Raw genomic sequence first — 18,967 nt, forward strand, 5'->3', positions numbered from 1 at the left:
GTATCTATCACAATTCTCCGCGGACACTGTACCACGCCGTAAAGGAAGGGATGAAGGTAGAAGTGAAATAAGAGAGGACGACATAGGTACCGTAGCGCAGGGGTACGGTCCACCGCGCTATGATGGCTTTAAATAAATAAATAATAAATTGGTTCACAGGAAGGGAAAGGCGCAGTAACTGTCACACTTGCTCTGTGGACACCCGAACCGCGCCGTAAGGGAAGGGAGGAGGGTGGGAATGAAAGTGGAAAGAGAGAAAGAGGAGCCGTAGTGGAGGGCTACGGAGTAATTTCGACCACCTGGGGATCTTTAACGTGCGCTGACATCGCACAGCACACGACGCCTCTTCGTTTCGCCTCCATCAAAACGCAGCCGCCGCGGTCGGGTTGATGGCTTTTGCCTCATCGCACTTTAGTAGTCCAAAGGGCCCTCTAGAATTTTTTCTTTCTTTTCTTTTTCTCCTGTCCACACGAGGCAGAGGAGATGGCTAGCAGGCCCATCCAGTTTATTTTCCTCCTTCCTACTGTCGCAACAACAACTGACATCGCACAGCACACGGAAGCATCTTTTCGCCTCCATCAAAACGCAGCCGTCGGGTCTGTGGTCACAAGGAACAAGTGACACAATATTAAACAAGCCATTTAGTAGCATCCAAGCCCATCACGGACGGACACCTATTAGAGTAAAGAACTGCTTCTCTAGCCGATAAGTTCACGTGCTCAGATAATTGCCCGGAGGTGGTGAAGGATGGCAGTTCCTAGGCCTACGGGGCTGGGACGGTAGGTCAACGCCGCTTGCTGTGGGGGCTTGCCAGCCACCGAATATTCTTTGTTGTAGGCCGTCATTGCACCCGCCACTGCTTCGGTGGTGGATGACGGCTGTTGTTGCGATGCGCGTCTTTTTCTCCCTCTTCTTTTTAATTTCTTCTCTGTTTTCTCTTCTGTACGCACGAGGCAGCGGAGGTGGCTTAGCTACAGAGCTAGTAGCAGGCCCGTGCATTTTATTTTCCTTCTTCCTATAGCTACAATAACAAGAACTCCTGCAGTTAGCGAACTGTCGTCGTAGGCCTTTCCGTCTCCCGGAGTGAGCATCGCGATTTATCTTTTGTGCTCGGAACGCTTATCGGCGCTTGCCTAGCTTTAGTGGTACAAAACAATTCGGGCCCCACCGGGCCCTAGACTAGTGCGTCAGGCTGTTGTGAAGCCATTTTACGCACAGATTTGGACCAGAAGTGTGGTGGCCCAATAAGGGAACTGTTTTTCAGCCAGCTACCGAGTGGGAACACCGGACACGTTCCTCGAAATGCAGTTGTCCGTTACTACGACAGTGCGCAGAAAAAAGAGGCGGAGTCATCGCAACTCAAAATTCATTGTTATAGGGAACAACGGATGTGTTCTATTCACCCCTGATGAAAGAGAGAACATTTGGATTGTGCATTGTTTGCGCACGTTTTCATACGAGGGTAAAGATATACTTGATCGGCTGATACGATGCTGTAATACAGTGCGTTGCATCAGCCTCCGTTACGAAGTCTTCTAATATACGCTTACCGAAGCCGTGAGATTAGAGAATATGTAGCGAAAGGCGTCTTTCAGTGCTATTAACCAACGTAATACGTGCAACTATGCCTCCGCGTGCGGCTCGAAGCGTCTGCTTTAGCAAGAAGAAAAAAAGGAAGTTGCCCTTTATACAGCTGCACAATACATCTGTGTGGTTAGAGGGCTTGTTTTTATTTCGTCTATAGTGCAAACTTGGAAAATCGTACTAAAATCTAAATACAACGTTTTCCTTAAAACACGTACCTCTGGCCAGAAAGAAATCATTTCGTGCTAGGGTCACACCACAATATGGTGTTGAGATATCTGCAGCTTTTTTTCCTTCTTTAACATTCGGTCCTAACATTTTGTTTAAGCGAAGGGGGAGAACGAGGGCGGCTATCAGCGTTCATTTTGATTGCCATGGGGCCTTGGTATTCGATCCCCGTGTCGTCTACCGTCATCGGTAGGGCAGAAGAAACCAGTCAGATTAGCCGCGTACGTGACCGGCCTTTAACGCCCGAGTGGCGAGGCAGGCGTTATTACATTCTTGTGCGTCCCTGCCCGTGATGTTTATACCAAGTGGCGCCCATAGCTCTTCGAAAATGAAGTAGCAAATATTCGCTACTGGTTATAAGACAACGCGCAGTTCATGTTGCTTTGGGATAGTGCGATACGTGTCAAGATAATAATGGATAACATATTTCTTTATTTTCTGGTCTGAGAACCATTTGCAGCTTTGCAAATTAGAAGGCTATATACTGACGGCTAGAATAATACCTTTCCCACCTTGGTGTGACCAAATAGATGAACTTCAGATGGAAAACTTGGATGGGGTAGCGAGAAAGCCGTATCGTAAGGCTGAAAGTCGGGGTTGCGCTGCTCCTTGTGTGTGTGTGCGTTTCTGATTGCCTTCTTTATTTCTGCCATCCCAAACCCTCTATATATGCCTCGAGAGATATATACGGTCAAAGGCAGAGAATGTGAGGGCTATAAGCATGTGGTGATATCTTCTACAGTTGTTTGCCTTGTTATTGCGAATATGAAGGCACAATTTGCGGACACATGTGTGCTCCTTACTTAGGAAGCTTAACCATCCTGCTGTTTAAAAATCGTAGCGTATTGTACACATCATGACAAGTGGCACTTGATACGGTTCGACAGTATTTTCGCTAGTTGTTGAGAGCTGTGGCCGCTATAATTATCGAAGAGCACGTTTTATTTATTTATTCCAGTGAGCGCTGTTTAATATATATATATATATATATATATATATATATATATATATATATATATATATATATATATATATATATATATATATATATATATATATATATATATATATATATATATATATATATATATATATATATATACGCGATATGACTGTAAAAAAAATCATGGCTTCTCCTCGACACTACCCCACCATTTGCATCTGACAGGCGAATTTCTCGGTACTGATGTTCAGCTTTCTGAACTACCTTCTGTTCTAAGGCAAATGAGGGATATCGGAAGAGACCGTTACAGACATATAGATGGGAATGGTCTTAGCTTACGATGTGTATAGCGAACATTCGCTTTTAATGTTTTTCCTGACCTCACATTGTTTAGTTAATATTGCCATAATATATAATAGTGAAGCAACTGTCGAAAAGAATGAGGTACGTTTATGAACATATTTATAGAAATGGCTCAAGCTTTAGACGTGTAGCAAAATTTTGTCTCTTACGTTTCTCCTGAGCGCACGATTCTAGCCGTGGCGGCCACACTACGATAAAGGCAAAATGCAAGACGCCCGCGTACTGTGAGAAATCTGTGCGCGTTAGATCATACGTGGTAAAAATTATCCCGGGGCCTTAAACTTCGGCGTCACGTATATAGCCTTGTCGCTTTGAGCCGTTCAACCCCGTCAATCAAAGCAAACAGGAAATATATGTGGGACTGTCTTACAGAACCAACACTGTGAATTTCTTTAAATAAGCAGCAAGAATAAGTGAGGATATTTTGTCTGTCATGCGTGGGGCAATTATAAAATATGCAACATAATTGTGCTTGAAACACCTTTCCAGAATTTGGCCATTATTTCTGCATATTTTAAAATATTTCCTCTCAGTTACTTTTGCATATCAAGTCGTTATTCTGCAAAAGATCCTATAAATATCTGTGGCCACAACACCGTAATTAGAAGGAACTTTCTACAAGCCACAATTTGTCCTGCAGGAAGAAGAAAGAAGCAGAATTCAAGAAGTTGTTACATTCATCTTAAGTTCTATTTTGCTGGAAATTATTATAGTGGTTCTTTTGTTACACCAAAATATTGTCACGGACTACTCTCGACGACAGAACAAGAGGCTTTCACCGCGCTGCGGTTTTCGCGCGTTGGCACTAATTCCCTGCAGACCTACTCATCGTTAAAAGCAGTTGCGGTGCAGGTGGCCTGCATCGGCACAGTAGTAGCAGAGGGGGCGATGATCGCGAGTGCGCCAGTCGTCAATTTTGCGTGGATGCACCTGAGGAAGTCAAGCGAGGGGTGCTGGACAGATGTAGGTAAGGACGTCTTGGTCCTGGCTTCGGGGTGGAAAAACAAGACGAGCGACCGCGGCCTAAATCATGACATGTGGTGGTATTGGCTTTAGTAAGTCGGGCGGAGTGAGCACCTTGTTGACCTCTTCCTGAATCAGGGGTGAAAGACTGCATAATTGTAGCATTGATACCATTGAAAGGAGTTTTTGCAGCTGCTTGCTTACGACCGCCCTTATGGTCTCGCGGAGCGCGTCAGTGCTACCAGTGTCGCCGATGGTTGCAGCCTTAGGGATGGATGGCTGCTTTTAGTGCTTGGATTGCACCTCAAGTGCCTTCTCGATGGTAGTGGCCTCGGACACAAATTCTGCGATAGACTTGATGGGACATCACTTAAATGTAACGATGATAAGTCCCTTAATTCTCCTCATAACATAACAAAGCTTCTTCTCGGAAATGTTGGAATCAGCCTGACCGATTAACTTCGGCATGCCCTCAAAGTAAGCGAGGACGCAGTTGCTAGGAAAAGGTCCAGCTCCGCGCATTGCTGTCGAATAACGGCGGAGAAGGCTCGCTGGAACTGGTCCTTGAAGAAACTCCTCGCTGTTACAATAATCTTATGATTTTAAAACCAGGCGTCATCCAGCGAAAAGCATACATGCTGCAGTTTCTGGTAGCTGCAGTTTCTGGTAGTCGTCCCAGTAGTTGTGCAAGGCTACACTGTAAAAAAAATTTCGCTGATTTACGTAGAAACATGGAGGTGATTTATTGCCGAGCTGTTTTTGTATTTCATATAACGGACGTTCCTAATATAACGTAAAACCGTAAAACGGACTCTGTTAATTGGTTACAGAATCTCTGTTTCCTGATTACAGCATAATGTTTATTTCTGCATTATAAGGTTTCTGTTTTCTGAATACAGCATTGAGTTCATTTCTGCTTTACAGAATTTCCGTTTTCTCAATACAGCATCAAGTCCGAATTTCCATTATAGGTTTCTGTTTTCTGAATACAGCATTCAGTTTATTTCTGCTTTACAGAATTTCTGTTTTCTGAATACAGCATCAAGTACATTTTTGCATTATATGATTTCTGTTTTCTGAATACAGCATTTAGTTCAATTCTGCTTTACAGAATTTATGCCTTCCGAATACAGCATCAAGTCCATTTCTGCATTACCGAATTTTCCTTTTTTTTTTAATTACGTCAAGCAACCTGTTATACAGACCTTCTTTTGCAATTATGAAGCTGTCTGCTTTCTGAGTCACCCGCACAATCAACAAAATATGAAATCTGTTCTCTTACCGACAGTACAGCATCGGCTGGTACAGTTTGTACCAGCCGACTGGATATGATTGTTGATTTCGTTTTAGGAAGAATGTTGGTGTTCTTTCAGCATGCAGTTGAAGTGAGAGTAGCGTCGGTGACCAGATGTGAATTTTGTGATTTATCTAGTGAAGTAACATGCACGCATGCAAATTGTGTAGGACTTTGTATGCAAATATATTTAACACCCATTCAATGAAACACGTACATAATGTTTATTTCCCTTCGTACACTAAACTGTCTTCGGGGCATGCATTCTCTTTTGTAATCTGCCATTCTGTCTGAGATCCCCTGAAAAGCACAAAAAAGATAGTTTGTCAGAACCGTAAGATTCTAGGCACTGGAAAAAGATGGCGAATGGGTTTGGTTTGTGGGGTTTAACGTCCCAAAGCGACTCAGGCTACGAGAGCCGCCGTAGTTGGGGACTCCGGAAATTTAGACCACCTGGGGTTCTTCAACGTGCACTGACATAGCACAACACACGGGCGCCTTGCTTTTCACCTTTAACGAAAAGACGAAAAACGTTGTTTTCAGTACTTCTAATGCAGTGATAAAATTAACACCTGAGTTTCTGGAATTCGACACAAGAAATAAAATAAATTTGAAAAATATGGCTATATTGTAGAAACTAACATGCAAAGAAGGGATGTAAGACATATAAAAACCTTTTACTGATAATTTGCACGTTAGATAGGGTAAAAGACTTGAGTTAAAACTTAAAAAATAACTGAGTGACTATCAGTGATCTTAAATGTACTACTGTACAAGGGCAAATTATTGCAGAAGGGTCCCCATTTTTGTTAGATCAGCCATTTCAATTTTTTCATGAGCAAATTTTCAACAAATGGGACGCTGGCATTTGAATGTTACCCCTGGATGTTCATTTTTCTCTGTGCTCAATATTGGGAACTAAGTGGCTCATGTTTCGAATGTATTACTACATGCTAAGTCTGCCATGCCTTTTACTTTCCCTATGTAAAAGAGGTAAAATATTTGTTGAAAGTTATGCACGAGATGAAATGGGAAAAAAGCTTAAGTGATGCGGAAACGCAGAATTTTCAGTTATTACACTGTTTCCAGGACATTGGTTAAAGACACATAAATATATATATTTAAATGAGGAGGCATCAGTTGTTTTTAACGTAGCAAGAATTCATCAAAAAAGATCAAGAGAGCCATGAAGGCATGCAGTCAAGATCAACCATGAGAAAATTGACAAACATGCTTAGTGTATCAGGAGATGGAACGAAGCTTCTGCGCCAACTTCATAACTGTCGAATGGACGCTGGTGCGTCACTTCTTCCCGCCTCGCGACTTGTTTCCTGACAAGGGACTGATGAAAAATTTGTCTGTAAAACAGCAATGACTTGTTTTAGTTGTGTTTGTTTTACCAAAAAATACATTGTAACATGCTTGTTATGTTTGTTGCTTAGCATTTCATAAACCGTATGAAACACTGAAGGCGAACAAACTTTTTCAGTGCAACTATTTCACATTCATGCAATTCTCGAACACTGATGTGTATCGCTGATTGCTTACTATTGCAAAAACTTCGGCTGCAGAAAAAGGTAAAATAGTGGCTAAATAACCTGTAAAAATTATTTTAGTTATCTATATATCTCTGGATATAAGTAAATAAAATCGTAATGTACAGTGACATAGATTCACGTATTCTGCAATACCCCCAACAAAAGGGAATTGCAAACGCGCACAAAATCACAGGTGTATATTTTGTTTGAGCTACGAGAGGTTGCACATTAATAGAGCTTAAATTATGTGCAAAAATATTTCGTAGATTTTTTTTGCAGTAAGGAACAGATCTGGCCATCACATCGGTGCATGTCAGTAACGTGCCTATTAAAAACACCCTTGGGCTAGGTGTTTAGAAGGCTATTGACGAAAGTGACAAGGGCCTAGTCCCGCGAGGCAAGCAAAATGAGCCATGGTGGGGTTCGAGGCAAAGAATAAGTGGGAGACAAGAAGTCTGTATGGCGCTGTGTGAGGCAATGTTCTATATCTGCGTATAAATGTGAACAGCTGGGGCACTGTGACATGAAAGAGTGTTTGTACAAATAAATTTTGGCTGCTGTGTGAAGACGGAATTGCTGAAGGATGTAATTTTCACAGATCGACAAGGGTGGGCGTCCTAAGTGGCAAGTTAGCTGAGTCAAATCACTGGTGCGTGCATTATTCATAGCCTATCGCTTTGTACACCGTCCGCATTCACCCTCGATGGGCTCGTGCTTAGGAGCCTCAGCACCCGGTTTACAATAGAGCAGTCAAGCTAGTAGTAAGCCAGCTCATAGAAGGGCACATAAATTAATTATGTTTTCTTGTCTGCACCACTGCTGAATTTGACAAGATAGGGACTATTATTTTCTCAATGAAAAAGTTGAGTACTGGAAACAAGACTAGAAAAGTAGCGTTACATGCATTAGTACATACAGCACATAATTATAAATCAGTTCTAAAAGCAACAAGAAAAGTAAGGCCAGGAGAAAAGATATTTTCAAATGGTCCTTTAAAGGCACTATCCTGAAATGCTTCACCTCAACAAGCACAATAAACGAAGAATCAAGTGTTAAATGGAGAAATGACATTCATCCCATATATACGGTACAACCGGAAAAAAAAAAAAAAAAACGATAAGAGCCTCACCTCTGGATAAATTTCCGCGTCGTTGCCACTGCCTCGGCATACTAAAGATTCAGGACTTATTACAGCACGAAAAGCAGGCAAGCTGCCTCACAGATGCTGGCTCTATAAATACAGCCTCCTGTTCACAAAACACGTAGCACTGCTTTCCAATAACATAAATATTGACTTCAGTATTGTAAGCCATAAAACAATGCTAGTAACGAAAAAAGAAAGATGTGCCTGTCACGCAAATTTATATAGTAATCATTATTTGAATACTCGAAGGGGCAACTTTGTCCCATTCTTTTTAGGAAGTCTATGCCTTCAAATGGTCATTTTGACTGAAATAGGAACACATCTTGTATAATGCTCGCATATCTACAGTTTACAAGAACATATACCCATACTCATTGGTTAGATATATGACAATATCTCGTAACCTATGAAGACAGCTTCCCAAAATTTAAACCGTAATTTAATTTGGTTAGTTAGCCTTTTTGTGAATGAAGAGCGAAGCAATCCAGGAAAAGGCATGGATCACTAAAATTAGTCCGACCCCACAATCTGCGGCCGCATCCATACGTACAAAGCATGATAATAAATACCATGATCAAGCTTGTCGAGTACAACTATAACTGGCGTGGACGGCAAATCGGAGATCCTCGATGTAATGCTCGTGCCTTCCTGATAAGAGACGGGAGTAAAATCGAATTCATGTGGTAACGAACAAGAACAGTTTATAGTGCTCCAAAACAGTGATAACTGACTAACTTTATAGCTATGTTTCTTAACTCAGCCGATGCACCGAATCCCTTGGTTTCTAGGGACATATACGCGGCAAACAATACAGCTGCGGATATTCCGACAGTCACCTGCAGATTTAACTTCAATGATGCAGCTCTCTATTCCATGCTACAGATGCTAAGCATTTCAACAAAAATAAAACGGCACTGACAGGTGCACCTTTTCTTTTTACAACTAAGGAGTTTCCTTTCCTTGATGGGTTCCATGCTTTTATTCCGTATAGCCATAAGCATCAGTCTTGCAAGTAGAGAATAGTGGTGCCAGCAAATGGTAGCTACCGAACCTAACAAGCATACTGAAAAGAAGTAAGGGAAGTCAAACGGAAATAATCAAGGCTTTTAATAATTATAGTTCTTTCTTCTTTCTTTCATATAGTTCCAAGTTGCAATGAATAATGCCAAGAAGGCTGTTAGGTTATACTTGGCACCACAATATAGTTTCACATTATTTTACAATCTCCAAAATGGATTGCTCAGGATTCACTACTGAAGTACAGTGGGGTTTATAACTCACTTCAAAGATGCGGTAGAGAGCACAAGGGTCGTCCTTGAAGTATGCGGCAAGGAGAGGCATTACCACATCTGCCTCAGCTCTTATGTTGCTTTTTGTTTCTTGGAGCTGCCGCTCTGCAAGCAGGTACATGATTTCCTTTGAAGGTGCACTGTCAAGGTACTTCACAAGGAGTGGAGCGCATGTTGCAATACTGTCCTGAAATGTGGCCTGGAATAAAATAAAACATTTTTTTTTCATCATTGGCAAGCAAAGATTATTGGTAGGCTTCAATGGCAAAAGGCAAATGTTTGCTTTGACATGTATGCAGAAATTTAAATTTGCAGCAAGAAACACTGCAGTATGCTACCATTTTTCTACGGCTATCATAGTATCACCATTGAATGTGATGGGGGTCTGGCAGTCCTAAACCAAAGAAACAAATTATCGGGAAGAAATTAAACATTTAAAAGTTCTCATAAAATGATGCCCATTTACATCTTACTGATTAAATTTAGCTGCAGATCTTCACCAGCCTAGGATTTCCACAGCTTTCGCTGCTCTGCACAAGATCTGTACTTTTAATGCTCAAATTTTTCATTCGCAAAAGCAAGATCTTTCACAGCATAGCTTGGTTTCTTCACATATCAGTCAGCAGAACTGAATATCCACAACTCTAACTTGTACACTGCAGCCATTCTCCTTATCTTACCTAAGAAGGTTATTTGCAAGACTGTAGAAGAATGGTCTGTGAAATAACAATGGCCATTCTTTCACTTGGGCTGTGGTATGCACTGGGTTAGCCGAGTTGATGAACACCCGTTGGCAAAAGTATGTTTCCTTCATGTACGCCATTGCAAGCGGCACGTCTATATCTCTGAATGTTTTCCTTCCTTCCTTTTTCAAAAAATTAATTTTTTCATGGTCATTTTCGGCAATTGGCTTTTGAACAGGCTGCCAGTTCTGACAGCCATAGCTGCTGCTCTTACTTTTCTTAACTTGTTTTTTGGTCTGCTGCAGTGCCGGTGTTCCACGATGCAAATTTTCTACTCTGTTCTCTATTTGAAATGGTCCGCAATATGTAACACTAACACTAGCTTCATCCGTTTCAGCATGGCTTCTGTGGTGCCGAAGACATGGCTTCTGAAGGTTCGACAGTTCTTGAACGTAGCACCGCATGGGCTTATTGGACATAAGACACCATCGAGTACACTACTATAATAAGAAAAATGTTAAAAGTAGGCCAGCCATGTAGAAAAGCTCTGCGCACACCTGGGGCATCTGTTCATATTTCAGCACCATCCGGTTTAACGCTATAATAAAACATAAGTTGTCATATTGCCAGGGGGCGCTCGCAGCGAAAGACGTTGAAGTGGCGCTCGGAGAAAAAGGACGAAGTGAATCGGCTCCGGACTAGAAGGACGTACCTAAAGCTGGGACCTTATAATTCCACCTGCACCGGCTCTGATAGCCTAGCCCTAGTCGCCAATATCGTGACAAATCTGGTGGAGGTGCTGGGTAATCGGCCCTGCGCTGCCCATGAGGACCTCGCAGCAGATGGCGAAGGGCGAGCCCTGGGCGACGGTGATCGAGATTGCCGCAGACGAGACGGAACACCACGGCGCTGGTCATTGAGGAAATCTTCAACGGCTCGGGGCCGTTCGCCGTAGCGAGGCCGCGGAGAATCGGCGGAAAAACCTTCGAGGCGCAGTCGACGGTAGGGACAGCGCCGATAGACATGTCCTGGTTCGCCGCAGTGAAAGCATAAAGGCCGTCGGTCGGGGGTACGCCACTCGTCTGCTTTCCGTCTAGACTGTCGGGAATCCGTTACGTACTGGATCACGGGGGCCGGTGTTGTTGGTGCAGCTACGTTAGCAGGAATTAGGGTCGGCGACTGGGGTGGCGAGTATTGTAGCACCTCGGCGTATGTGGGACGCTGGCACTCAGGTGGCGTAAGGGGAGGAGCAGGGTGAGGTTCACCGCTTGGAAACGGAGGCCGGAGCGCTTGCTGCACTTCGTCGCGGACAACGCTCGCAATGGAGGTAGAAGCTGGTTGATGTGCGCCATACAGCAGTCTGAGTTCGTCGCGCACAATCGAACGTACGAGCTCACGTAGCGCCGATGCGTCCATGCCATGCGATGGTAACTCGGCAGAGACGGAGGTGGCGTGGACGGTACGATTCTGTGCCGAAGCTCGCTGCTGAAGCACTCTTTTTATTGTGGATGTTTCCGCAAGGAATTCTGCGACAGTTTTCGGTGGGCTGTGCGCCAGGCCAGCAAAAAGCTGCTCTTTAACGCCAAGCATAAGGTAGCGCAGCTTTTTGTCCTCGGACATTGTAGGGTCTGCCCGCTTGAAGAGGCGTGTCATGTCTTCGATATATGCCGCGACCGTCTCGTTGGGCATTTGAACCCGAGATTGGAGAGCGCGTTCGGCCCGTTCGCGGCGATCTGAGCTACCGTAAGCAGCCGCAAGATGACGCTTGAACTCACTCCAGGATGACAGCTGGTCTTCATGGTTCTCGAACCATGTCCGAGCGCCATCTTCAAGGCTGAAGTATACGTTGCGAAGCCGGGCGGCGTCATCCCAGAGGTTGAAGGTAGCTACCCTTTCGTAGTGCTGCAACCAGTCGTCGACGTCTTCATAGGTGTCCCCGTGAAAGGTCTTTGGGACGCGGGGGTTCTGAATCGTCACGTAAGTAGGGGCCGCTCCAGGCATTGCGACGACGTCGTGGCTGCCGGTAGTCATAGCCGATGGGGAAAACTCAGGTGGTAGGCCTCGTTGCCTGCGGCTGGTGCGGTGAACAGGCGTTTCTTCGAATATATGACCAGCACTCCTGCTTAGCGGAGGGGTACGGGACATCAGACCTGACCTGCCCAGCCCCCAGCGGGAAAACTGAAACCAGCGACCTTCGGGGGTAGGCTCGCTGGACATCGCTGCGCGGGAGACCCCCCATCGACGCGGACACGGAAACTCTACGAATCGACACTGGAAAAGTCCGCGGTTGCCGATTATAACGCTACCTCGACGACGCACCAACGCACCCGCAACAACGATGAATTGCCGGTGAAACAGACAACGCAACAATGCACCCGCAACAACGACGAATTGCCGGTGAAACAGACGACGCAACAACGCACCCGCAACAACGACGCATTGCCGGTGGAACAGATGACACGACAACGCACCCGCAACGACGAAGAATTGCCGGTGGAACGGACACCGCAACAACGCGCCTGCAACAACGACGAATTGCAGGTGAAGCATACCGCGTACACCGATGCAGAGCACTCAAACACTCAGAAGCCTGATATTCGCGAGAAGCTGTCGTTGGACATACCAGTAATACTGGATGGTCGCCATGTTCGAGCTTTGTTGGATACTGGCGCTGATTATTCTATTTTGAGCAGCCAGTTTGCCGCGATTCTCAAGAAGCTTTTGACTCCGTGGGCTGGCACACACGTTCGCACTGCGGGTGGTCATCTGGTTACTCCTCTAGGCATGTGCACGGCCAGGGTTCAAATTCAAGAGTCGACATTTGTGGTAAGCTGCCTCGTTCTGAAAAGCTGCTCACGTGACCTAATTCTGGGCGTAGATTTTCTTCGTGAATATGGCGCAATTATTGACCTCCGGGATTTTAAGGTCTCGTTTTCAACTGAGAAAGCAGTGGCCCTCAGCAGTACACAGCGACCACTCAATGTGCTTCGAGTTTATGCGGACAGTGTCACGCTGCCACCCCGAACCAGCACCTTCGTTAATGTCAAATGCAATGCACTTCACGATGGTGATGCAATAGCCGTGTGACTGTTGACGCAGGGAGTCTGCGTGGCTCGCAGTTTGATCCATCTTAACTGTGGCCAGTCCAAGGTACTTGTTACCAATTTTTCGCACGAGTATCGACACCTTTTTCGGAATACTTCCGTAGCTTTCGCGGAACGCATATCTGAAGTCTCCGAGTGCTTGTCCACAGAAACCGTGCCACCGCCCACATCCCTCGACAACTTCGATATTAGCTCAGAGCTATCGGTGAGCCAGCGTGAACAGCTGTTTGCATTGTTACTTGAATTCAGAGAGTGTTTTGCATCATCGTCAAAAGTGCATCAGACTCCCATTGCCAAGCACCAGATCGTGACGTTCGATGATGTCCGCCCAATTCACCAGCACCCCTACCGCGTCTCTTCGACCGAGCGCGAAGTTATTAAGTCACAAGTTAAACAAATGCTCGAAGATGATGTTATCCAGCCTTCAAATAGCCCATGGTCCTCCCCAGTCGTTCTAGTTAAAAAGAAAGACGGCACGTTACGTTTTTGCGTCGATTACCGCAAGCTGAACGCCGTAACCAAGAAGGATGTATACCCCTTGCCGCGGATTGACGACTCTCTCGACCGCCTTCGGCGTGCGAAGTACTTTTCGTCAATCGATCTAAAAAGTGGCTATTGGCAGATTGAGGTAGATGAGCGAGATCGTGAAAAAACGGCCTTTGTCACACCCGACGGACTTTATGAATTTAAAGTTCTACCTTTCGGACTTTGTTCCGCGCCGGCCACATTTCAGCGGATGATGGACACTGTCCTCGCCGGGCTTAAATGGCAGTGTTGCCTAGTCTACCTAGATGACGTGGTGGTCTTCGCAGAATCGTTTTCAAAACATCTTAAACGCCTGCGGTCAGTACTCGAAGCCCTTCGATCCGCTAACTTGACGCTTAAGCCACAGAAATGTCACTTTGGCTACCAAGAGCCTAAATTCCTCGGTCATGTCGTAAGCGCTGCCGGCGTGAAGCCTGACCTTGACAAGCTCACTGCTGTTGCGGAATTTCCGATTCCACGTGACAAGAAAGCTGTTCGCAGATTTCTCGGCTTGTGCAGTTATTACCGCCGTTTTATCGATAACTTCGCTGATCTTGCTGAACCGCTGACTCGGCTCACCCGGGGAGACACCCCTTTTGTTTGGAGTCACGAGCAAGAAGCTGCTTTTACCGAGTTGCGTCTCCGTCTCCAATCGCCGCCTATTCTAGCCCATTTCGATGAGCACGGTGAAACAGAAATCCACACTGACGCCAGTAACATTGGCCTTGGGGCGGTTCTCGTGCAACGTCAAGAGGGTGTGGAACGAGTCGTCGCCTATGCCAGCCGTGCTTTATCCCGCGCCGAGATGAACTATTCAACTACTGAGAAGGAATGCCTCGCCATAACTTGGGCGGGTGCAAAATTTCGCCCCTACCTTTATGGTCGCCCATTTAAAGTGGTCACTGACCACCATTCCTTGTGTTGGCTGGCCAACCTGCGTGACCCATGCGGCCGCCTGGCGCGATGGAGCCTTCGCCTACAGGAGTTTGACCTTACTATAGTCTACAAGTCCGGACATAAACATGAAGATGCTGACGCGCTCTCTCGTGCGCCCGTCGAGCTCGCTTCACCACATACGGGTGACTCAGGCAGTTTTCTCGGAGCTGTTGATGCTTCAGATATGTCTCATCAGCAGCGTGCTGACCCAGAGTTACGAGCCCTGATCGATTATTTAGAAGGTCAGCCAGCCACAATACCTAAGTGCTTTTCTCGGAGCCTCTCAACTTTCTGCCTGAGAAGTGGTGTACTCTATAAGCACAGCTCTAGATCCGATTCGAGAACCTACCTCCTCGTGGTACCAGCAGCTCTGCGAGAGGAAATCCTTTCCGCGTGCCACGATGAACCAACTTCTGGTCACTTGGGCTATACTCGCACACTTGCTAGAATACGAAAAACATTCTACTGGCCTAACCTTGCAACTGTCGTTAAGCGCTATGTTAAGAGCTGTCGGCAATGTCAGCGTCGGAAGGTTCCGCAATCAAAGCCTGCAGGCCTTCTCGTGCCCATAATACCACCACGCGCACCGTTTGATCAAGTCGGCATGGACCTTCTCGGTCCTTTCCCTCGATCCTCCGGGGGCAACCGCTGGATAATCATCGCCACAGACTACCTGACTCGATATGCCGAGACCAAAGCGTTACCTAGTGGTACAGCATCGGAGGTTGCCCATTTCTTTGTACACCAGATCATGCTGCGGCACGGTGCTCCGACCTGTATTATTACTGACAGAGGGACTGCCTTTACTTCACAAATGATGGCCGAAGTTTTTCATCTCAGCGGTACGGCACATCGAAAAGCTACTGCTTACCATCCGCAGACCAATGGGCTGACTGAAAGGCTTAATAAAACCATTGCGGACATACTGGCGATGTATGTCGACGCCCAGCACAAGACTTAGGATGCTATCCTACCATATGTGACATTCGCGTACAATACGGCAGTCCAAGAGACGACACGCTTCACGCCGTTTCGCCTAGTTTACGGCAGAGAGGTTCGGACGATGCTGGACGCAATGCTCCCTTGCGAAACAGATACCGAGCTTTCTACTGACGCCGAACACTTTGCCCAACATGCTGAGCAAGCACGCCAACTAGCACGCGCTCACATCGCCCAGCAACAGGACAAGGATTCACGCCGGTACAACCTCCGCCACAAACAAGCTTCCTACAACACCGGGGACCAGGTGTGGGTGTGGACTCCTGTTCGACGCCGTGGCCTATCAGAAAAGCTGATTTGCCGTTACTTCGGACCATATAAAGTCTTGCGGCGCCTCAGCGACGTTAACTATGAGGTCCTCCCAGATGGCCCAGAGCAGAGAGGCCGTCGGCTACCTCGTCCAGAGACAGTTCATGTCCTACGCATGAAGCCGTATTTTACGCGGTAACTGAAAGACGGCATCTGCAAACTTTTTTTTTTCGTTTGCTTTTGTCCACCTGTGTGCACGTGTGCCGTGTGCGTCACGCTTAAGGAGGGAGGAATGCCAGGGGGCGCTCGCAGCGAAAGACGTTGAAGTGGCGCTCGGAGAAAAAGGACGAAGTGAATCGGCTCCGGACTAGAAGGACGTACCTAAAGCTTGGACCTTATAATTCCACCTGCACCGGCTCTGATAGCCTAGCCCTAGTCGCCAATATCGTGACAATATAATTTACAAACAAGTTTTCATACGAAGACCACCCCGCGCACGACCCTCTGGACAATCAGCACCATGTCATGTCACCTGCCAAAGCCACCCCCTTGATTTTTCACTTACAATTAGCCGGACTTTCTGCTAATCGGCAACTTTAACGCTATCGCACTAATATTGGATACTGCAGTCGAACAGCTCCAGTTTAAAACAAACTTCCACGGTACAAACGAGCGGCTTAGTTCGTGATTGACAAATGCCTCCTTAAGTCTGATCACCGCAGCTGACCAAAATACAAGCCAAGGTGCTGCTGTGTGCTGCTTAAGTACCGCTCAACATCGGACGTTCGTTTAGTCGGACAGTGCTATAGAACAGTTTCGATATGGTCCGAGTAGTTCCTCTGTCTGGACTCATCATGCGGAGACACGAAAATCATATGAGCAATGCAAATAAACAAGACTGTAAAGAGAACGCGCCCTGTATCGAAATTGTTCACTGAATAAAACGTTCACACTGCCAGAGCCTTTGCGAAGCGCGCAACACTGCTCTTGGACATTCGTACGACGCCAGTCACGAGATGCACCTGAAAACAATTGTAAGATTGTTCTCACCTGTTAGGCGAACACGTTATCTTTTTTTGCTTGTGGGTGATCCAGATGTATTCGCAAGCGCACAAGATGGCTGGTTCGTCAAAGATAAAAAGTTGCAATGCAGTATCGCAGTCCAGACGTTCAGCTCCACACGTCCACGCCCTGTGCTCACTTGAAAAAGGCGCGAGAATGCAGTGCGCAACCGCTACGGTGCATGCGTCATTGCCCTAGCGACGAGCGGACGAAACAGTCGTCGGTGCGGGCGCCGGCGGCTTCCTGCAGCAGACGGTGCAGAGTAAGCGCGAAGGCGTAAGAACGTTGTTTTCCGCTGGGAGATGACACGTACAAGGCGCGATTAAAAAAACAAACATCGAATCGGCCGACACGGCGAGAACCGAAGAGCCTGGGAACGCCGACTTCTAGAGCAGTTTTCTATTTGTTTTTATAGTAAATGGCGCAGTACCTCTCACTTGTCGGTGGACGCCTTAGCAGCGCCGGGAGAGAAGAGGTGAACGAAAGAATAAAAAAAAATGTACGCCAGCGGACGTTTCGATCTCAACTTACACTGAGACCGCATAGTAGGCAGGCGCACCTGTATTTTGACTCCATTGCAACATCGCCGCCGCGGCCGCGATGAAAGCGCTTCTCCGGTCACCGGCCGAAAGCGCTTTGCTTTGCGCGTTAGGTGATGCTGCCGTGTGTACTATGCTTGACAGCAGCAGCATCCGGCCAGAGGAGAAACGATGCGCGGCTTTGGAATGTTGTTCGTGTGCAGGTGGTTCGAGAAGCCCAGCCCGGCGTGGGAGCATGTACAGTGTGCATGCTTGGGGATCTACCATACTTGGGCATGCGGGCGTCGCAGTGGCGTGAACTCCTCCTCCATTCATGCCTGGTTTACGGATTTTCAATACGTATCGAATAAAACGGAAGCGCCTGAAATTCGATTCACGGATGTTCAATACTTATTGAGTAACACGGAAGTGTCTGAAATGCTTATAAGGACATTCTCCTTCATCCGTGCGCCAATTCTCGGATGTTCAATACGTATTGAGGAAAACAGAACCGTTTGACGTTCTTTTAAGGAAGTTGTCTGCGTTAAAATACGTTTTTTTTACCGTGTACCCCCCCTCAAATTTATCTAGCCAGTCTTCTGAGTCACCGCCTGGAAACCATTGGAAGGTCGGTATCTCACGCGGCTGCTGCAACCCGAAGGACGGCGCAGAGGTATCGTCCCGCATCATCATGGGTGGTTGTGGAGGTCACCGAAAGTAGTGGAAGAGCAGATGGTGGCGTCCTCGCATTACGGTGAAATTGCAGAGGCATGAATTCTGACTCAAGACCTCGAAGCCGTCGGCTAGACTGATGCATAGGTTTAATATTGATGCTAGGAGTTCTGTGAGGGCTGGAGTCTCGGCTGGTTGGAGGTGTTCGGGGCACGGGTTGCGTAATCCAGCACTCCACTAGACGTCACGGATTAAAGTCTTTCCGAAAGTAACCGAGGACCACAGACCACAGAACGCAGTGAACTAGGCAGGGCCAACTCATCAAAGTTAGATCAACAATTTGCTCTCCTCGAGGAGGTACGCACTCACGATCAGCGCAAAGCGAAGAAAGGGATTGCACCGTATGATCAATATCATTCTTTCGGACAAACTGTAGGGCATTGTAAACAAAAAGGCAACGGGAAGTAGCTAAGAAGCAACCGGACAACAGAATGTCCTTTCTCCCTATTTGTCCGTCGCTGAGAGCGTTAGCTGCTATTAGCTTATTTCAGCATTTTACCATCGTCGGCCTCGTCAGCAGCGCCAACTGCTTTAGAATGCTAGTGTCAAAGTAAAGGGAAAGCGATATCCTTTGCACATATAGGGATGAGAAAGGAAAAGGAAGATGGTGGGAGGCAGCTTGCGGCCTGTGTCTTGGGCGCCTTCACACGCTATGGGAGGCAGTTGGCTCTAAACCTACGACGGTCGAATATGAGTTTAAGTGCCCTTCGGCACGGAGCTTGGCTCTCTTAGGGCTGTGTGCCTGATACAGGGCCCAGACACCCCGCTTTGCCGTTTAGATGGCAAACCCTTGTGGGGCCCAGCGCGGCATAT

General features: G+C 46.6%; 1 long non-coding RNA gene across 1 annotated transcript; it reads right to left on the reverse strand.

Annotated features, from left to right (window-relative positions):
- Positions 1 to 8,639: 8,639 nt before the first annotated feature.
- Positions 8,640 to 17,059, reverse strand: LOC146198565 (uncharacterized). Its single transcript, XR_014704722.1, has 3 exons — positions 16,893 to 17,059; positions 9,339 to 9,545; positions 8,640 to 8,705 (listed from the first exon to the last, which is right to left on the reverse strand). It is a non-coding gene; the product is annotated as an uncharacterized LOC146198565 (long non-coding RNA).
- Positions 17,060 to 18,967: the final 1,908 nt, after the last annotated feature.

The sequence above is a fragment of the Amblyomma maculatum genome, chromosome 2 (assembly GCF_055883805.1).
Source record: "Amblyomma maculatum isolate TAMU_Amacu chromosome 2, ASM5588380v1, whole genome shotgun sequence".
In the NCBI taxonomy this organism is placed as follows: domain Eukaryota; kingdom Metazoa; phylum Arthropoda; class Arachnida; order Ixodida; family Ixodidae; genus Amblyomma; species Amblyomma maculatum.